This window comes from Schistocerca serialis, chromosome 7 (assembly GCF_023864345.2).
Source record: "Schistocerca serialis cubense isolate TAMUIC-IGC-003099 chromosome 7, iqSchSeri2.2, whole genome shotgun sequence".
Taxonomy (NCBI): Eukaryota; Metazoa; Arthropoda; class Insecta; order Orthoptera; family Acrididae; genus Schistocerca; species Schistocerca serialis.
This window is the reverse complement of record NC_064644.1, coordinates 454,823,193-454,846,001: the sequence shown is the minus strand read 5'-3', so window position 1 is coordinate 454,846,001 and position 22,809 is coordinate 454,823,193. Positions and strand designations below refer to the sequence as shown.

At 42.6% G+C, this 22,809-nt stretch overlaps 2 non-coding genes across 2 annotated transcripts; both read right to left on the bottom strand.

Annotated features, from left to right (window-relative positions):
• Positions 1 to 1,853: 1,853 nt before the first annotated feature.
• On the bottom strand, positions 1,854 to 1,928 carry Trnas-cga (transfer RNA serine (anticodon CGA)). The gene has a single exon. It is a non-coding gene; the product is annotated as a tRNA-Ser (tRNA).
• A 3,554-nt stretch (positions 1,929 to 5,482) lies between these two features.
• Trnat-ugu (transfer RNA threonine (anticodon UGU)) lies at positions 5,483 to 5,556 on the bottom strand. The gene has a single exon. It is a non-coding gene; the product is annotated as a tRNA-Thr (tRNA).
• Between the last annotated feature and the right edge of the window lie 17,253 nt (positions 5,557 to 22,809).

Below are 22,809 nucleotides of genomic sequence, written 5' to 3'. Positions count from 1 at the left end.
GCTGTCCCAAAGACACTAAAAGCAGCAGTACTTCGTGAATCCAGCCTGTAAACCTGTAAGGAGTGCAACAACTTTTAAATCACAGCAAGGCTGCCATTCATGATCCTTATATTTGATTGCCTCTAGCAGCAGAGCCATGGTTTCATAAGTTTCTTTCATGTCTACTGCGTAAGCCAAAGGTACCGATGGGAATGCATTGTCATTATGCAATAGTACTGCTGTCAAGCTTGTTTTACTGGAGTCAATAAATAGTCGCCATTCCTGTGGATTATGCTGTACACCTAGCTGCATCATCAGACCATTGCAATCCCTACATACACACAGCAATCCCTACATACACACACTGAATTCTGCATATCGAAATATTGAGCGAAGGAAGCACCTCTTGATCTGAAACAGGAAATTTTTGTCCCTGGAGCTAGAAGGTTTCGTTGTTGCAGTCTCGACCCCAAGATTTCAGCTTGCTGTTTCGAAAGGTTTAGATCGCGAACCCAAATCGTTCAGTTCCTTTTGATTAAAGAGCTGAGGCGAAGTGACATGATATTGAGGGCAGTACTTTTCTATACGTTCAATGCTTTCTGATTCACTTGACACGGTGTCTGGTTCCGTGGCTTTCAAGTTACAGGCAGGAACAGGCAACCCCTCACCATGGGGCACAGGCAAATGCACTGAAGCTACACTTGGATACTTTATTTTATGTCTAGTTTTGCTTGAATGTCCCGAAATATTTTTAAGACAGAATTAACAGTCTGAATAATGGCCTTTAGGCTTACACCACACCATCGGAACAGCGAATGGCATGGCTCGGCGTTTTCCTTTCAACTACTCGGTTAAGGTTGTAGTACAGGTTACGCAGGCAATATGAGGTGCAAATTTTTTATCTTGATCATCAACAGGACAATCAAAATATAATTTATAGGCCTTCTTAATCAAATCAGTGGTTGGTTTTCTTTGGGTTTTGGGAGTTAATTTCCCACACACATAACAAAAGTTGTCGGGATGGTTTAGACAGCAACGAGATTCACTAGTTGCCTTTTTCTTAGTTTAAGTTTTAAACACAAAAAGTTTGCACCATCTTTCACACGAAACACTCACTGAGGATCTCTTTCACACCGCTGGATTACCACATCAACCATTTACTGACGATTTGTAGATCTTCTAGCTCTCCTCTGCAAATCAAAAACAAACAATTAAACATCAAAACAGATGAACAGCAAAGAGCGAAATACTGAATACGAAAAATAAAAAACCTTTAAAATGGTACGTACTAGAACATTTTGAAAGGTATATTCGGATTCTACACACCAAAATACGTACTAGTTGATGTATCACATCCCAGGTGCAAAATGGCTGTTGACTAGTCTTGTATATTGGGCCTGCATCTTGTACTACGCTGGTAAATTAGCAGAGTCGTGGCGAGCCACCGTAACAATGGGTGTCCTGTTAATCAGAGGGTGGAGGCCCCCCTAGGGACCGACTTTCTCTGTTTCTATGAGCTGCCTCATGGCTCCAGGAAGATCTTCCAACCGCAGATGGACAGAATAGGAGGGAGTAAAAGGGTAAAAAGAAGGGGGAGGAGGATATGCTCAGAGAGATGGGCGAAGAGGAGATGGATCGAGGGAGTGTTGGACAAGAGGTGTACAGGGAGCGGGGGGAAGGTGATTGACATAGATGGGGGGTAATGAGGAGGTGGATAAAGGAAAGGGTGAGGAGAATAGGAATAAATAGAGGGGGGAGAAGGAGATTATGACGGTTATCCAATTCCTATTCAAATGCAAAATATTGTCCAGTTCGCTACCTAAAACAAATTGAAGCATTAGGAAACCTAAAACTTCCTGGCAGATTAAAACTGTGTGCCAGACCGAGACTCGAACTCGGGACCTTTGCCTTTCGAGGGCAAGTGCTCTACCAACTGAGCTACCCAAGCACGACTCACGCCTCGTCCTCACAGCTTTAATTCCGCCAGTACCTCGTCTCTTATCTTCAAAACTTCACAGAACCTCTCCTGCGAACCTTTCAGAACTAGCACTCCTGGAAGAAAGGATACTGCGGAGACATGGCTTAGCCACAGCCTGGGGGATGTTTCTAGAATGAAATTTTCACTCTACAGCGGAGGGTGTGCTGATATGAAACTTCCTGGCAGATTAAATTGTGTGCCGGACCGAGACTCGAACCCGGAACCTTTGCCTCTCGGGGGCAAGTGCTCTACCAACTGAGCTCAGTTGCCAGTAAGTTTCATATCAGCGCACACTCCGCTGTAGAGTGAAAATTTCATTCTAGATTAGGAAACCTTTTCCGTAAGTATGTCTCTGGAGTAGTGTACAAAAGTAAAACGTGGACAATAGGCATTTCATACACGAAGAAAACAGAATCTTCTGAAAAGTATCACTACAGAAGAATGTGTTAATTAGATGGGAAGATCCAATAACTAATAAGGAGATATTGAATTGGATTCAGGAAGAAAGAATTTCATGACACAACTATGCTAAAGAAGGGATCGGTTTATAGGATGCATCCTGAGGCATAAGGAATCGTCAGTTTGATTATGTATGAAGGGTGTCGGCAAAAATTGCAGAGGCAGTCCAAGTCTTCAGTACTACACGCAGTGTCGTAAGTTTCAGTGAGAGGCTTGCACATGTTAGACAAGCGTGGAGAGCTGCATCAGACTAGTATTCTGACTGAAGATGAAGTTTCAATCAGTTTCATCTCGTTTTGTTTTTGGGCAACTAATATTTAACACCTAAATAGTTCAGGTATGGCGGCCATCAGAACATATCGAGCAATGTAATCCTATGTACAAAGAAAGCTGCTGAAGCTGAAGCGGACTTTGCAGTACTTCTAAGCAGTTTCATGGCCTTAAAGAGAAGAGGTTAAGGGGACGGCAAAGAGGAAAAGAGTGGACTGTGGAACAAAGCAGATACATATTCTGTTGACCTGGATCTTATCTGTTAACTGGAGAGGATCAGTCATTGCAAAACTATCACTTTCTTACGACATCTTTGACGTGGAAGCTGGTGCGTTCCCGGGACTCCTTTGACGGATTAAACATGGTAACGGGAAATTTGTACTTACATGTAAAATGAAAATAAATGTCTTTCTTCATATTTTTCAATGGTATTTTAGGGTAATTTACTAACTGTTAAGAATTCATCTTTCAAGATCGAAAGTTGAATTCACGATTCACCAATCCACAAAACGGTTAAAAAGAGAATGTGCTTCAAAACAAATTAAATAAAACTGGCTCAATAAAAAAAGAGGAAATAAAATATCACAACTCACTTCAGTTACTAGCCTAATTAATTTCATCACGAAGCGGAAAGAATGGCCCCAGCTGTTGCAATTAAGCCTCATGACTCCATGGGAGCCACGCGAACCTTGAATTCACATAACACTAAGAAACGTCCATACCGTCGTCAACATTGACCCTGACCTATTCTCATCATCCATTTACTATCTAGAGCTATTATAAATCTAATTCGGGGACTGGAAACAAGAACACAGTGCCCGTTGAGAACGACGAAACTTCTGGTTTTTTAAGGAATATGTAAAACACCACCTCAGCTGCTTTTGAGAAGTGCTTTAATTTCCACGACCTGTTACTTTCACTGATCCTCCTCAGATGACAAGCGCCTATGTCCTAGGACCTTACGAAGTGTTTTGATACAAAGTTCAGTGAACTAACCAGAATTGGAAGTTAAAGCATTCGGTAGCAGCAGCTGACGTGCTGTTTTACGTGTGCCTTAAAGTATTACCAGTAACGGCAGCACAATTCAGAACATGCATAAAATTGAACCTCATTTGACAACCGTTGTTCCACATTGATCGCACAGTGAGAACTTACACTCACCGGGTAATGAATAATCACTGCAATAGTAATGATTTCGTGCGCACTACAGTGGGCACAGAATAACGTGTTGCCCAGCGAGTGTGATCGCTTGAAACGAACGACTTCTCTGATTTCTAGCAAAGGTAGAAGTTCTCAGCACGTATGACCTAGCTGTCAATTAAATTTTGTTTGTTCGTACTGGCACATGTTGTATATTTGTATATAAGCTAAATCAAATGGCGAATCTGCAGGATTTTTTTTTTCAGCTTTTCGTTGTGTTCGTATTATGTTTCGTTGTAATGGATCAAATGGAAAGCCTCGTTGTCATGTATACAGGGTGGTCCATCTGAAGTTTCGGATGAGATTATCTCGAAAACATCGGGTAAAAATAGTGGGTAAGACAAATTCGTAAGCTCAACGGGAGACATCAAATGATACATGTGATCTCCAACTTTTAAATCTTAAATGTAAACACCCATTTTTTATTGCAGTTTCGGATTCTCCATAAAAAAGTAATCAATTATTGTCTGAAACATTTTTTAAAACCATTGACCGATGGCACTGAAATCGAGAAAAAAGTAATATTGGTGAAGAACTCCGATTTCTTTAGAATGATCCGAGAAGGACGCATCAAATCGATACAAAATGTGCACCAATTCTTTCGTTACGCCAAATTAAGCTATTTTTGTACAAAATGTACTGTATCCTTCTGTTAGCGTTACCCAGGAATAACGGCATGGATGTGGTACAATGATATTCCCATGGGGTGCTTCATAAGTGTGAGTCCCCTTGCCTCTCACATGTTGGGGTGCTTCATTAGTGTGAGTCCCCTTGCCTCTCACAATTTGTGGTGCTTAATTAATGAAATTAGCCACGAGAAAATTGTTCAAAATTATCCCCACTTGCTTCAATGCATAAAGTCAATCGTCTGCGAAAGTTGTCCACAGTTTTGAGTAGCACATCCCGTGGTATGGCTGCGCATGCTCTTCGAATGCATTGCTCCATATCGTTTCTGGTTGTGGGCTGTCTTTCCTATACAATATTATTTAAATAACTCCACAAGAAAAAACCAAGAGATTTTAGGTCTGGTGAACGTGAAGGCCACTGAATTGGTCCTCTGCGTCCTATCCACTGACCAGGGAACCATAAATTTAAAACGTTCCGCACATTTTTAGTATAATGGGGAGCTGCTCCGCCCTGTTGGGAACCACATTCGTTGCCTAGTTTCTGAATCAATATCTCCCATTAGCTCCAACAAATGATCTCGGAGAAGTTGTTAATAAGATTCTCCAGTAACATTTCGGTCAAAAAAATACGGCCCTATCAAGTAACCGTTTAAAATTCCACACCAGACCATTCACGACCATTTGTGTTGATTGTCAACGGGTCTGTGCCAGTGTGGATTGACAAGCGACCAATAATGACAATCATGACGATTTAATTCGCCATTGTTTTTGAATGTGTCTTCATCGGTGAACATAACGTATCTAAAAAAATCATTGTCACTTCTTATCATTTCCAAGGCACATTGGTAGAAATGCAAGTGTATTTGCATATCTTTCGGCGTTAATGCCTGTAATAAATGATGACTAACTGACAACCTCAGCTGCCGACAGGTGTTGTTGATATACCTCGATGTGGACAGCTGAAAATGTGTGCCCCGACCGGGACTCGAACCCGGGATCTCCTGCTTACATGGCAGACGCTTTATCCATCTGAGCCACCGAGGACACTGATGAATAGCGCGACTGCAGGGACTTATCCCTTGCACGCCTCCCGTGAGACTCTCACTCCCAACTGTCCACAATTCTACATATGTATTGTACCTTATAGACATTTGCCCACCACTCATTACTCGCGCACGCTTTGGCGATTCCCGTAAGATGCGCACAGACGAAGGTCAATGGCTGGTTAGCCTATAACTATATATACGAAGACAGTAACTTGTTCTCGAAAGAACAGTTACTGTTGATGACCGTGCAGCTTTTCCCTGGAATAAATGATGACTAACTGACAACCTCAGCTGCCGACAGGTGTTGTTGATATACCTCGATGTGGACAGCTGAAAATGTGTGCCCGGTCGGCGCTATTCATCTGTGTCCTCGGTGGCTCAGATGGATAGAACGTCTGCCATGTAAGCAGGAGATCCCGGGTTCGATTCCCGGTCGGGGCACACATTTTCAGCTGTCTACATCGAGGTATATCAATAACACCTGTCGGCAGCTGAGGTTGTCAGTTAGTCATCATTTAGTCCAGGGAAAAGCTGCACGGTCTTCAACAGTAACTGTTCTTTCGAGAACAAGTTACTGTCTTCGTATATATAGTTAATGCCTGTGTCAGTGCGGTATGATACGCATGATATTTATGTGCCTTCAAAATCCTCAAAACAGTTGATTTCGGTATCCCAGTTTGTCTCTGAATTGTACGTCTGCTAATTTCGGTATCCAGTTGAACACAGGCGAGACCGGTAAGTGTACGAGCGTCATTTTCATTGTATTTGCGATGACGAGGTGGACGGTGCGTGTATCCATTTCGAGCTCGTTGAGTGAAATTTCGAATAATGTTTTCGCTTGGATATCGTCTGTTGGGAAACGACCCGCATACAATTGCGCAGCAGCAGCGTAATTGTTGTGGCATTCACCTAAAATCAACATCATATCAACAATCTCTGTAGGAGGATAGTGAGCCATGTTTCGCTAAAGAATAATTTACTTTCGTCAGTTGATGTTTACAGTTCACAATCTGAAAGTAAAATGACGTCTGATCGCATTACACAGACCTTTATACTGAGGCATAGTTCGCAGTTTGGCCACGGTAGCGCCACATTCGTGTGAGTAATGCAATTGTGAAGAATTCCCTAACGAGATTTTAATACCATTCCATCTCCCTCCATCTACTGTGACTCTTAGGACACATTTTGTAAAAAAAAAATAGCTTAATTTGACGTAATGAAAGAATTGGTGCCCATTTTGTATCGATGATCCGAAAGTTCGGCTACTTTCTCCGATAATGAAGTGATTTCCTCAGTGTGTTTTTCTGAACCAAGTTTCAGAGTATCTACTGTGTCCTTTAAGTTTTCCTGAGTTTTTGCAAGTTGCGTAACCGAATGGGTAGATGCAATTGAGTCAATTTTAGCTTGCAAGGTGTCGTGATTTTCATGAACAATATTTTGCAGTTCTTTTATGGCTGCTTCGTGATTCTGTAATGCATTTTCATGCCGTGAAAAAATAGGTTGAAAATGCTCACAAATTTGTGTTTTTACGTTATTACAGACTTTTTGACATTTTAAGTAACTCAGCAGTTAAACCTTCACGTGTTTGTTCAGGCGTGGTGTCTAACTTTTGAAGCTGTTGTGTGTTTGTCTCTGGTGTTGTTCCATGGTGTCTAACTTTTAAAGCTTTTGTCCCATTTGTTGCATTAATTGTAATAACAGAGCACTGGTGTCTGAAACATGTTCCTCAGTGCTGTTCGGCAGTGCATTTGAACCGGCAATATTCGCATTTTGAAAAGCAGAAAATGTGTCTTGGCTTATTTGAGAAAATGGTGAGGACGCAAAACCTGAATCTACAGTATTTGCAAGATTGTGTCCCGTCATTTCGGAATCCTGAGGCGAGCTGTTGCCGACCGATCGGTCGATAATGCTTCCCTGTTGACTAATTGTTTCACTGTCTACACCATTATTTGCCGCCCGCTCCATTTCCCTATGCACAATTACCAAATTACTTCTTTGAATATCTGTTAATTCATTACACGGTGGTGCTGATGAGCTATGCTAGTCGTCACTATCATTTCTCAATTTACTTTGGAGCCTAGTGTTACGTTTTTCACACACCATAATTATCCCGTATTTCACACGATAACAAGAAAAGCACAATTTGAAGAGCAAAAATAAGAAAACACACTAAAATAGCACTGAAAAAATATCTAGTTAATTGCAAGTGCAGCTGCGAAATACTTGGTGCAAATCTACATGCATGCCACAACTGTTTTACTGTACAACATGAAAAACTACAACTACAAAGGATATTCTTTCTACAATTACGCTCAAGCAATAAATAATAGCTACAATAATTACACAAACTACAAGAAAAAATCAGAAGATTCCAGGTTCGAATCCCGGCAGTGTCGCCATATGAAACCTCCCCTTAGAAAAATTTATGAATTACTGTGCTGGTAAACCTCTTACGTTATTTGATTCTCAAATAGCTGAGCAGAACTGAACATACTCAGACATTTCTCTGTTTACTTATTCTGATCATCACTAAACTGACACTCAATATTTTTAGCGCAACGCAATCTGACTTTCAATAATCCTTACAAAAGAATGGCCTTGACTAACAATAACATATACCTTTCATGAATCACTTATCTCACAAAAATCTTCGTTATTCGAACTAGTGCAATACAACAATGTATTTACCTTAATAATGTTCAAAAGTCATCATATATATATATATATATATATATATATATATATATATATATATATATATATATATATATAAAATTTCATGATATACAGTATTAAAAATTTACTATTTCTGATGGACACACTTCCAGATCGTCCGCTCTCAAAATTCTGCCATCTCTCTCCCCACATCCACCACTGCTGGCTTCTCACCTCCAACTGCGCAACGCTTCCAACAATGCAAACCAGCCACAGTCTGCACACAGCAGTGATTTTCATACAGAGCGCTACGTGGCGTTACCAACATAAAAACCTAAACAGCCTACTTATAATGTTACTGTCGTGTAACCACTCCGCCACAGGCCGTGCATTATGAACATGTGTTCGATCGTGTTGAAACATGCAGTCGCCATCCACGAATTGCTCTTCAACAGTGGGAAGAAAGAAGGTGCTTAAAACAGCAATGTAGGCCTGTGCTGTGACAGTGCCACGCAAAACAACATGGGGTGCAAGCCTCCACCATGAAAAGACACACAAGACCACCGCCGTCGAATTTTACTGTTGGCACTGCACACGTTGGCGGAACATGTTCACCGACCATTCGCCATACACACCCCCATAATGCGATATCTTGTCTTTTTCTTTCTGTAACTATTACCTTTATTTGAACATTAAGACGTAACCTGAACTGCTTATAGATGTAAACGGCCACTTTGTTTCATCCACGACACAATACATCCATCGATGGCGTATTATAAATTTATTCCTTTAAGATTGTACCCACAATTAAAAATCTGTTGAATTAACGTCCGGGGAACATGGAAGCCAGAACATTGGACTTTCACGACCAATCCGTTTCTCTGGAAGCGCTTCGTTTAAATAGGTACGCACATTCATTCCAAATGGTAGCAGTATGTTACCACGCCGAAACCATAGCTGTCGTAGAACTCCAAATGGGATGTATTCTAATGTGTCAGGTAAAAAGTATTGCAAAGAAAAGTGCGATATAGGGGCGCGTTCAGCTTGTCCGCCGATAGGTAAGGGCCTAAAAGCACTCCTCCCCCGATTTCAGCTGACCGGTTTGTGCCAAAGCGTGCCTGACAGCCACGTTCACGGGTGACATGTGTTCCAATCAATAATGGGTGTTGTGGAGGTTGAAAATACCTTCACGGATGACGCTAGATTCGCCAGTCCATATCACGTTATCTATAAAATGTTGGTTATCTTTCATTTGGTACAAAAGTCACTCACAACACTGTTCTCATCTAATGCAGTTTTCCGGCCGCTGGCGTTGAGTTAACGTGTAACGATACAGATGCAGGTGTTCATCGTGCAACACTTCAACAACCAGTGCTTGAGATATCTGGAATTGCCTTGCAATATAACGGGTACTCCGACGAGGTGATAGGTGAACGGCTTCAAGATTCGTGCCCTCTGTTCGTAGAGTACGTCTTGTCTTTGGACGACATCAGTCTCTTGGCCGCGCGGGACTAGCCGAGCGGTCTCAGGCGCTGCAGTCATGGACTGTGCGGCTGGTCCCGGCGGAGGTTCGAGTCCTCCCTCGGGCATGGGTGTGTGTGTTTGTCCTTAGTATAATTTAGGTTAAGTAGTGTATAAGTAAAGGGACTGATGACCTTAGCAGTTAAGTCCCATAAGATTTCACACACATCTGCACTTTCGACCTCAGTCTATTAATTGTTATTGATGGTTTATCGAAGGCGTTGCTCCAGGCGACGGAAAACGTTCTTATCGGGATGTTGGCTTTGAGGGTATCGCGCAGCTTGGCTATCGGATGCACCCAGCACCAAAAGTATATTGACGCATTAATCGTTTGTGTACTCCATCGGGAAACAGCTTTCCAAGAACTTGACAGCACCAGTTATGGTTGTGCACTGCACGGTTAGTGGATACATGCATGCAGTTTAATGTATCCCACTGTCACGTGATGGGGCATTGTCATGTGACAAAATGAGGGCCTGCTTACAAACGAACAAGGGAACAGACATTCAACGAATAAAACAAGAACCTGAGGAAGAATAGAACCATATAGCCATGGTGGATGCAGCTTTGATGTCCCTACAGTCTACTCAGTGAGCTACGACGGCTGGGGGTAGTGCGGCGTACATACGTTTCTCTCTACATTCTGATGCGCTGCAGGATTTGACATTGTTGCCAGCTATTCGTTTTCATACAAGTGTTTTCAAAATGCACCGATCTGATTTTGCTAGATACATTTTTGTCTTGAATCTGGATAAGGAATCGCATGCCGACCTTCAAGTGCGGCATTTTTCTTCGCTCTATGTGGAAGGTATGTAGCAGCTAACTATGTTTTTATTGATAGGATGTGGTCCGTCATATTTTCTCGCTAATTCTAAGCAGGTACGAGTTACATCTCTATTTTGATAATGGAACATTAAAAAAATCTACATTCACTTGATGTTTGTCTTGTAATTTGTCACTTGCTTCCTATTTCTCTTTCAGCGGCTCTAGATTGTGCTCCTTCGAAAAATAAATTCACACAAACGTTTCTAGAGAAATAAAATGGGATGAAAATAGCATAGACACACAATCTTTAACGTTATGACCAAGACAGTACTCCACTTCAAAACACGTACATTAAAGGTTTTTCTGTTATTACAAGTTAAAAGGAACCAGTAACTATCAACTTTGTCGGCGTACATTGATATACATTACATCAAATTTATACACTCCTGACATTAAAGTATTCCCCAAAATTTTAACAATCCTACGTCTAAACTTTTCGGGATTATACTGGTGGCAATATAATGCTAAACCCTAATTTTGTTATTTCCAACATTTGATGAATTTCCTGGTCTGTAATCAGGATCTAAATCACTGTTATCAATAAACGGACCACTGTTGTCATTAACTCTCTCGCCAAACATTCATCTCCTTAATCCATTACAAGATTTCGGCGATGCTGCTTTTTTGGCACTGTGGCATGGCATTGTTTTCATCCAGAAACAAGGTCACAAATTTGGTAAAACAAAACAAGTATAAAGCCGACAATTTCTAGCACTTCAAATGTAACTACATGTTGCCAGCAAGTGGTGCAGCTGAAATCACGACGGATAGTGTGGATCAGACTAATTTTCTCTAAACCGAAAGTTGGCGCTTTCGTCTGCCAACCCCTTCAAATACCCCAAAGTTGTATGTACACGTATGTACACTGAAGAACCAAAGAAACTGGTACATCTGCCTAATATCGTATAGGGAGCACGCAGAAGTGCCGCAACACGACGTGGCATGGACTCAACTAATGTCTGAAGTAGTGCTGGAGGTAATTGACAGCATGAATCCTGCAGGGCTGTCCATAAATCCGTAAGAGTACGAGGAGGTGGAGATCTCTTCTTAACAGAACGTTGAAAGGCATCCCATAGATGCGCAATAATGTTCATATCTGGAGATTTTGGTGGCCGGCTGAAGTGTTTAAACTCAGAAGAGTGTTCCTGGAGCCACGCTGTGGCCATTCTGGACGTGTAGGTCGTCGCATTGTCCTGCTGGAATTTCCCAAGTCCATCGGAATGCATAATAGGCATGAATGGGTTCAGGTAGTTAGACAGGATGCTTTCGTACGTGTCAACTCAGAGTCGTATCTACACACATCAGATGTCCCATGTCACTGGACACGCCCCTCACCATTACATAGCCTGCTGAAGCTTTAACAGTCCCCTGCTGACATGCAGGGTCCATGGATTCGTGAGGTTGTCTCCATATACGTACACGTCCATCCGCTCGATTTGAAACGGGACTCGTCCGACCAGCCAACATGTTTCCAGTTATTAACAGTCCAATGTCGCTGTTGGCGGGGCCCAGGCGAGGCGTAAAGCTTTGTGTCGTGCACGCATCAAGGGTACACGAGTGAGTCTTCGGCTTCGAAAGCCCATATCGATGATGTTTCGGTGAATCGTTCGCCCAGTGACACTTGTTGACTGCTCAGCGTTGAAATCTCTAGCAATTCGCGAAAGTGCTGCACTCCTGTCACGCTGAACGATTCTCTTCGTTGTCGTTGGTCCCGTTCTTGTCCGCCCCAGTAGCTGAGTGGTCAGCGTGACGGATTGCCGTCCTCTGGGCCCGGGTTCGATTCCCGGCTGGGTCGGAGATTTTCTCCGCTCAGGGACTGGGTGTTGTGTTGTGTTCATCATCATTTCATCCCCATCCGGCGTGCGGGTCGCCCAATGTGGCGCCGAATGTAATAAGACCTGCGATATGGCGGCCGGACCTGCCCCGCGAGGGGCCTCCCGGCCAATGACGCCAAACGCTCATCATCATCGTCCCGTTCTTGGAGGATCTTTTTCCGGCCGCAGCTATGTCGGAGAGTTAATGTTTTTTCCGGATTCTTGATATTCACTGTACATTCGTGAAATGGTCGTACGGGAAAATCCCCACTTCATCGCTGTCTCGGGAGTTGCTGTGTTCCATCGCTCGTGCGCTGACAATAACACCACGCTCAAACTCACTTAAATCTTGATAATCTGCCATTATAGCAGCAGAAACCGATCTAACAACTGCTCCAGACACTTGTTGTTTTATACAGGCGTTGCCGACCGTGGCGCTGGATTTAAATAAGCTTACCCATAGCAGTTTCTTTGGCGCTTCTGTGTAAAAGATCTACCCTTTCAAAATTTAATGGTTCTTTCTAAAATAAAATAAAATAAAAAATAAGTTTCTGTCTAAATTCACGTAGAAGATTGTTGTTGTTGTTGTGGTCTTCAGTCCTGAGAGTGGTTTGATGCAGCTCTCCATGCTACTCTATCCTGTGCAAGCTTCTTCATCTCCGAGTACCCACTGCAGCCTACCTCCTTCTGAATCTGCTTAGTGTACACATCTCTTGGTCTCCCTCTACGATTTTTACCCTCCACGCTGCCCTCTAGTACTAAATTGGCGATCCCTTGATGCCTCAGAACATGTCCTACCAACCGACCCCTTCTTCTAGTCAAGTTGCGCCACAAACTCCTCTTCTCACCAATTCTATTTAATACCTCCTCATTAGTTATGTGATCTACCCATCTGATCTTCAGCATTCTTCTGTAGCACCACATTTCGAAAGCTTCTATTCTCTTCTTGTCTAAACTATTTATCGTCAACTCGATGTTAACAAATTTCTCTTCTTCCGGAACGCTTTCCTTGCCATTGCCAGTCTACATTTTATATCCTCTCTACTTCGACCATCATCAGTTACTTTGCTCACCATATAGCAAAACTCCTTTACTACTTTAAGTGTCTCATTTCCTAATCTAATTCCCTCAGCATCACCCGACTTAATTCGACTACATTCCATTATCCTTGTTTTGCTTTTGTTGATGTTCATCTTGTAACCTCCTTTCATGACACCGTCCATTCCGTTCAACTGCTCTTCCAAGTCCTTTGCTGTTTCTGACAGAATTACAATGTCATCGGCGAACCTCAAAGTTTTTATTTCTTCCCCGTGAATTTTAATACCTACTCCGAACTTTCTACATCTACATCTACATTTATACTCCACAAGCCACCCAACGGTGTGTGGCGGAGGACACTTTACGTGCCACTTTCATTACCTCCCTTTCCTGTTCCAGTCGCGTATGGTTCGCGGGAAGAACGACTGTCTGAAAGCCTCCGTGCGCGCTCTAATCTCTCTAATTTTAAATTCGTGATCTCCTCGGGAGGTAAAAGTAGGGGGAAGCAATATATTCGATACCTCATCCAGAAACGCACCCTCTCGAAACCTGGCGAGCAAGCTACACCGCGATGCAGAGCGCCTCTCTTGCAGAGTCTGCCACTTGAGTTTATTAAACATCTCCGTAACGCTATCACGGTTACCAAATAACCCTGTGACGAAACGCGCCGCTCTTCTTTGGATCTTCTCTATCTCCTCCGTCAAACCGATCTGGTACGGATCCCACACTGATGAGCAATACTCAAGTATAGGTCGAACGAGAGTTTTGTAAGCCACCTCCTTTGTTGATGGACTACATTTTCTAAGCACTCTCCCAATGAATCTCAACCTGGTACCCGCCTTACCAACAATTAATTTTATATGATCATTCCACTTCAAATCGTTCCGCACGCATACTCCCAGATATTTTACAGAAGTAACTGCTACCAGTGTTTGTTCCGCTATCATATAATCATACAATAAAGGATCGTTCTTTCTATGTATTCGCAATACATTACATTTGTCTATGTTGAGGGACAGTTGCCACTCCCTGCACCAAGTGCCTATCCGCTGCAGATCTTCCTGCATTTCGCTACAGTTTTCTAATGCTGCAACTTCTCTGTATACTACAGCATCATCCGCGAAAAGCCGCATGGAACTTCCGACACTATCTACTAGGTCATTTATATATATTGTGAAAAGCAATGGTCCCATAACACTCCCCTGTGGCACGCCAGAGGTTACTTTAACGTCTGTAGACGTCTCTCCATTGATAACAACATGCTGTGTTTTGTTTGCAAAAAACTCTTCAATCCAGCCACACAGCTGGTCTGATATTCCGTAGGCTCTTACTTTGTTTATCAGGCGACAGTGCGGAACTGTATCGAACGCCTTCCGAAAGTCAAGAAAAATAGCATCTACCTGGGAGCCTGTATCTAATATTTTCTGGGTGTCATGAACAAATAAAGCGAGTTGGGTCTCACACGATCGCTGTTTCCGGAATCCATGTTGATTCCTACAGAGTAGATTCTGGGTTTCCAAAAACGTCATGATATGCGAGCAAAAAACATGTTCTAAAATTCTACAACAGATCGACGTCAGAGATATAGGTCTATAGTTTTGCGCATCTGCTCGACGACCCTTCTTGAAGACTGGGACTACCTGTGCTCTTTTCCAGTCATTTGGAACCCTCCGTTCCTCTAGAGACTTGCGGTACACGGCTGCTAGAAGGGGGGAAAGTTCTTTCGCTTACTCTGTGTAGAATCGAATTGGTATCCCGTCAGGTCCAGTGGACTTTCCTCTATTGAGTGATTCCAGTTGCTTTTCTATTCCTTGGACACTTATTTCGATGTCAGCCATTTTTTCGTTTGTGCGAGGATTTAGAGAAGGAACTGCAGTGCGGTCTTCCTCTGTGAAACAGCTTTGGAAAAAGGTGTTTAGTATTTCAGCTTTACGCGTGTCATCCTCTGTTTCAATGTCATCATCATCCCGGAGTGTCTGGATATGCTGTTTCGAGCCACTTACTGATTTAACGTAAGACCAGAACTTCCGAGGATTTTCTGTCAAGTCGGTACATAGAATTTTACTTTCGAATTCACCGAACGCTTCACGCATAGCCCTCCTTACGCTAACTTTGACATCGTTTAGCTTCTGTTTGTCTGAGAGGTTTTGGCTGCGTTTAAACTTGGCGTGAAGCTCTCTTTGCTTTCGCAGTAGTTTCCTAACTTTGTTGTTGTACCACGGTGGGTTTTTCCCGTCCCTCACAGTTTTCCTCGGCACGTACCTGTCTAAAACGCATTTTACGATTGCCTTGAACTTTTTCCATAAACACTCAACATTGTCAGTGTCGGAACAGAAATTTTCGTTTTGATCTGTTAGGTAGTCTGAAATCTGCCTTCTATTACTCTTGCTAAACAGATAAACCTTCCTCCCTTTTTTATATTCCTATTAACTTCCATATTCAGGGATGCTGCAACGGCCTTATGATCACTGATTCCCTGTTCTGCACTTAAAGATTCGAAAAGTTCGGGTCTGTTTGTTATCAGTAGGTCCAAGATGTTATCTCAACGAGTCGGTTCTCTGTTTAATTGCTCGAGGTAATTTTCGGATAGTGCACTCAGTATAATGTCACTTTTCTTTTGTTTCTTTTACTGCTCGCTCAATATACAGATTGAATAGCATCGGGGAGAGGCTACAACCCTGTCTCACACCCTTCCCAACCACTGCTTCCCTTTCATGTCCTTCGACTCTTGCAACTGCCATCTGGTTTCTGTACAAATTGTAAATAGCCTTTCGCTCTCTGTATTTTACACCTGCCACCTTCAGAATTTGAAAGAGAGTATACAACATTGTCAAAAGCTTTCTCTAAGTCTACAAATGCTAGAAACGTAGGTTTGCCTTTCCTTAATCTTTCTTCTAAGATAAGTCGTAGGGTCAGTATTGCCTCACGTGTTCCAACATTTCTACGGAATCCAAACTGATCTTCCCCGAGGTCGGCTTCTACCAGTTTCTCGTTAGTATTCGCGTTAGTATTTTGCAGCTGTGACTTATTAAACTGATAGTTCGGTAATTTTCACCTCTGTCAACACCTGCTTTCTTTGGGATTGGAAGATAAGGTATTGTAAAAGATTGTAAAGATAAGGTATTGTAAAATCGGACGAACTTTTTGATCCGCTTTGTACTTTGCCACTAAGTACGCTTCTTTCCTGGCCACAGTAAGTAAGTATTCCATGGCTTCTTAACAAATCTTTTATTAGATTGAGATAAAGGCAGTGCCGAGAAATTACGCCTGTTCAGCGTGAGCCGGCCTACGTGGCCGTGCGGTTAAAGGCGCTGCAGTCTGGAACCGCAAGACCGCTACGGTCGCAGGTTCGAATCCTGCCTCGGGCATGGATGTTTGTGATGTCCTTAGGTTAGTTAGGTGTAACTAGTTCTAAGTTCTAGGGGACTAATGACCTCAGCAGTTGAGTCCCATAGTGCTCAGAGCCATTTGAACCATTTTTTTGTTCAGCGTGAGTTGCATCTTTAGCACCAGCCGGCTTGTTCGACGTACTTAGAAGAGATGTACGAACCGCCAGGGAGAAGCGCAGGAAGACGCATGCGGGAGGTTTCTCTTCCCGCGGTCTTCCGGCTCGTTAGCTGGGCCAGCGGCAGGTGAGAGGCGCGCCGACCCAGCGCTTCCTGCGGCGGATGCCCCGCGTGGGAAAGACGGCACAACCGGCTGCAGGAGGCGGGGCTGGCCACTGCACCCTGCAGGCTCTGAGGGCGCACAAATACTGTTCAGCTGTTCCGGGGTTGCGATGTTAACAAGGCTATTCACATGCTGAAACCATAACTGTCGCCGAATACCATGTGGAACGCTTTCTAACGCATCAGGCAACGTATTGCAAAGGAACGTAGGATACAGGGGTGCTGTCAGCTTGTCTGGCGATATGTAAGGGCTGAAATGCGCTCCTCCCACGATTTCAGCAGACTGGTCTGTGCCAAAGCGTGCCTGAAAGATATATTCTCGGGTGACATGTGACATACTTAAACTGTTCCACAATAGATTATAGACTAGTGGTACTTTACGTTAAAGACATTTTGACTTTGTACATCACAATATCGTTTTAAATAAACGAGAATATGGTGGCTTTAAAGGAACCGCAGAAAAATGGTTCAAAGCTATCAGTCATCATCAAACTGGGAAATATATTGTGATGTTCTCAAGGCTCTATTGTAGGTACAATTTTGGTAAACATTTTTGGAATACAGTGATCAATAGATTATTATATTTTAACTAAAGTTCAGTCATTGATCACAACACTTATGTCTCAGTAACATAGGTGACCGGTTTCGGTTACATTTACATAACCATCTTCAGACCCATGGCTTCCTTGGAGGACGTAGGCGGAGCTCTCCTCAGCTGCTACGAAGTCAACTGTTGTATGTCCCTTGTTTTTTTCGTATTCGCCTCGCTGTCATCGTTTCACAGCTGCCTCTTCTCGCTTAGAAGCTCTCTTTCTGAAATAACTGATGGTCAATTCCATCCATGAACCTTGGTTCCCCTTTCAACCTTTGACTGAAATTCTTCAACAGTAATAATATTCAAAGAATTAGCGTGTGAAAAAACTGTTTCGTTCGTTTATAAACTCCGACGGTCTTCCACTTACATTTTGTAGTTACCTTCACTGTTGCTACAAAGATTCTAATTGTAGTATGCATTTTTTCAACTCGTGGATCAGAAATAGCGCTTTTTTCCAGTGAATCGTCACTTCCCTCACCGAAGCGTAGCACTTCGATGCATGTTTGTTTGACAGAAGTCAGTTTGCGTCAAGTTATTTAATGTAAGAAATACACGAGCTAATAAAGAATCTCCCGTAAATGATCTGAAGATGAAGGGATTGTACTTGCTACCACTGGTACCTCTCCACGAAAGTGAAAGACTGTTGAGATGACGCGGCTTGACTCACTCTGACTTCTCTGTGCCTGTTTGAGGTCACTGACGCCTCACATCCATCGACCATAGTAATCTGCGATATGATAACGCCTTCACTAAAGAAGAGTGAAGTTAACAACCTGACTACATTACGTGCAGAATGGATTTATCACCAAGAGACAAAACGCTCTAAGACAAAAAAAAAGAAAAAAGCCAGAGCTCTACGAAATAATTACCCGAATAGGACTAAAATTGCTAGATGTGACGTAAATCATTAAAATTTCATTAAAACTGGATTATTTATTCAGTAGAAAGAGCTTCATAAACTGAGCAAGTCATTAACACTTTGCTGCACCTCTGGCCCTTATGCAAGCAGTTATTCGGCTTGGTTTCGATTTACAGAGTTGTTGGGTGTCCTCCCGAGGGATACCGTGCCAAATTCTGTTCAATTGTCACCTCATATCGTCAAAATCCCGAGATGATTGGAGGGCTCTGCACGTAATGCTCCAAACGTCCTCAACTGGGGAGAGATCTGGCGACATTGCTGGCCAAGATAGGGTTTGGTAATCAAGAAGATAAGCAGAAAGGGCTCTCGCCGTGTCCGGGAGGGCATTATCTTGTTGAAATGTAAGCACAGGAGGCTTGCCGTGAATGGCAATAAAACGGGGTGTAGGATATCGTCTGCGTGTCGTTTTGCAGTAAGGATGCCGCGAATGACAACGAAAGGGGTCCTGCTATGAAATGAAATGGCACCTCAGACCACCACTCCTGATTATCACTCCACATTGCGGATGACAGGTTGGTGTCACACTGCTGTCTGGGCTGTCTCCAGATAAGTCTTCGCTGCTCATCGGGACTCAGCTCGAAGTGAGGCTCTTCATGAAGATAATTCTACTCCAGTCAATGAGATTCCAGGCCGAAGACTTGTCTGAAGATGTCCCAGATAGCGCTGGGATACAAACCTGACTGTCGCCAGTATACGTCCTGACAGCCAGGAATGATGGTCTGGGGAGCCATTTTTTTTTCTTAGCAGGAAACCTTCGGTTGCCATCCACGGCACCTTTACAGCACAGCGGTATGTCAACGATATCCTAAACCCTGTTTTGTTGCTGTTCGTGTCAAACCATCCCAGGCTTACACTTCAACAAGACAATGCCCGCACAGAGCGAGAGTTTATACTGGTCTTCGTACTTGCCAAACCATACCTTGGTGAGCAAGGTCTTCAGATCTCCCCCCCAAATGAGAAGAGTTAGAGCATTATGGGCAGGGTCCTCCAAACATCTTGACGATCTAACTCGCCAATTGGATAGAATTTCACATGATATTAATCAGGATGACATCCAACAACTTTACCAATCAATGCCAAGCTGAATAACTACTTGTATAAGGGCCAGAAGTGGACCAACGCATTTGTTATATCGCCCTTGGATTGTCACCTGTGCAGAGTGAAACGAGACTTGAGAATGACGGTATATTTGCTTAATTAACCTCTATATTTAGTACGTCAGGATCACCTTGGTTCGTCTCTCAGGCGAAACAATAGACGTCCTCCATTGCTGACAGTGCAAAAAGCAGGGCCAAACGTGGCGTCACTCGAATGCGACTGTCAGCGACGTCTCCGGCTGCAACCATGATGACAGTGCAGCTGACAATACCGCGGGGGCGGCCGTGACCTCCCTCCAGCGAGTGGGCAGCTCTCTGCTCCGGAGGCGGCTCTCTCGTGACTAATACCAGGCTGCCCTGTCCCGTAGTCGAACAGCGGACTCTTTACTGCATTCCTGGATGTCGCTCCAGGTGTCACAGGCTTGCCGTTATATTGAAATGAGAACATTTCTAGTACACCAATGGCTGAGTACTTATATGCTCCAGACGATGTTCGTTTAGTGATTAAGGCATGTCCTTAAGCACTTCTGTGGTGGAAAGTGAGGAAAGGCTTCCAACCTTTTACTAGCATATTACAGCATCGGCTGTTGCTATACCACTCCCTGTTGGCTCTGCTTCAGCTGTATTTTGTTTCTCAATGCATAACCCTCGCCGTCCGGAGTGGCCGTGCGGTTCTAGCCGCTACAGTCTGGAACCGCGAGACCGCTACAGTCACAGGTTCGAATCCTGCCTCGGGCATGGATGTGTGTGATGTCCTTAGGTTAGTTAGGTTTCAGTAGTTCTAAGCTCTAGGGCACTGATGACCTCAGAAGTTGAGTCCCATAGTGCTCAGAGCCATTTGAACCATTTGCATAACCCTCTTGCCTGCCTGCGGCTGGCTCTGTTGCAACTGACTTCCGCTCTGGCATACTTTTTTACCGAATTTGGTCGATAAGCTAAACGTTGTTGATTGGTCAAATTGTGGATCCTTTGCTCTCGAATAAATCATCCAATTTCGCTGGAATGATTAGTTCGTCTGTACATGTACATCATACCTACCGATTTCCGTCCCATTTGGACAATTGCTTCGTAGTTATTCGTTCTTTTTTTTTATTTTAGAGTGTGTTATGAAAGGTGCAAAATGAACAAATCTAGCATAGCTGTTCCCTTTCTACAAAGCAAGGAATGTCGGTATTTTGCTGTGGTAAGTTTGAGTGCATATATCTCTTCCTGCTGTTTCTATTGTCTACAACTACACAATATAACATTACGATTACGAAAATGTCACCCAGAGAAGAGAAATTGTTGAGCGATAAAAGGAAGGATAATAAACAGATGGTGGCCCAGACACTATAAAAAGAAGTGTGTCTGTCAGATGACACAATAGGAAGACGTTTTTGTAAGGGAAATAAAATTACATTTCAACTGTCCAAGTTGAAGCATTTTGAGTATAAGTAAGCAATGAAAGGGAAGATTGTTGCGTTTCAGTATATTGACGGACTAGCCAAGCACACATTTTTTTCTTAAATGCTACAATTTCCCACCAGCGTAACTCGTGAGGGAGCATACATCACTGGTAGTGATCCAATAATGATCAAAAAGGTGAAGAATCTGCAAAAACTTCACAACAAATTCCTGCGTCAAACAGTGAGTTAGTTTTATGGCACGCTTTTCAAATGGCACACGACATAACCAGAAGAATACTGAATGTGAAGAAAAATTGCCTGTGACTCCTCTATTCATACGTTTTTCTGAAAATTCTTATTAGTTTTGCTCATTTCCCAATTTCAACTCTTGAATCAATATTACAAAGTTTTTTTCTGGCAGTTTATTATTTCTTTCATTACAGTTTCTTCTCCTATGATTGTAAATGCCGTACTTTGCAAAAAGCGTATATGTACAATATACATAACGCACAATAACTGCCTGACATGTCACATGTCTATGCAGTATTCCTTTCAGTATTGTCACAAAGCATGATTGCAAAGCAGCAGAGAAGTTTCATGAGCAAACTTTGTGTGTCAAACTATCTATGAATTACTTGCGTCTAACGATAATTATCACTTTTTTTTAGATACGTCCTTCCTGTACCTTGTAGTTCATTATTACGTGTGATGTCCCGCAACGTTCCATCTTACAGCCCTCACTCCTTGTTGTATAGATTAATAACCATTCATCAGTAGCATAACCACATTTCAAGTTTATTTGTTTTGTTTACTGATGATACAAAGTATTGCAGTAAGTATCAAATCAAGAATAATTTTAGAGAGATTGGTTACTTGGCAGGACGAGCCCTAGGCGAAAAGTAGACCTTTGACTCTTTTCGGTGAGATCATCTTACGTGCAGGCACTTGAAAAGTTCGTTTTTGCTTTAGAAATATCAACAGCTTCGATCTTCATATTTTTACAAACTTTTCCTGCATTTCCAATTTAAAACTGGTGTGATACACACTTTCAACAACATAGTTCTCTCACTGTAAATGATTATCAATTGTAGCAATCGATATTACCATTTTCAACAGTGCTACAGTTTCGTGAATGATCTCACGTAATCTTCTTCTTCACTTCATGTATCAGGCACATTGCCTGTTATGGTACCATCTCTTGCATGGTCTTCCCAGATTTCTTCTTCCAGTACATTTATAATTTAGAGCCTTTATCGGGAATCTTTCTTAACTCATACGGTCTACATGTTCCTTCCATTTTCTCCTATTTTCCTTTATTTTCTCGTTTAGGTTATAGATTCCTAAATCTTCCTTTATATCTTCATTTCTTTTTCGATCTTCCCTTGTACAACTTTCCACTCTTCTTAAAAATCTCATTTCTTGATCCTACATTCTACTTTCTTAGTGTCTTGTTGTTGACCACACTTCAGTTCCATAAGTAAAAGTTGACACTGCTATTGTTGTTATAAACTGAAGAAAATTTATTTAATTTTTTGTCCACGTCATGGTAATTTTCATAAGTGATGTCGCATTCTAGATATTTAAAATGTTTTACTTGCTCCAAATTTTATTATTCAAGACATTTTGGATTTTATAGGATATCTGTCCTGAAATACCATCACATTCGTTTTATCTACCGACAAAGTTAGGTTGTAGCTTGAGGCTATCTGCTGCAACTTGTGGACTCCCATCTCA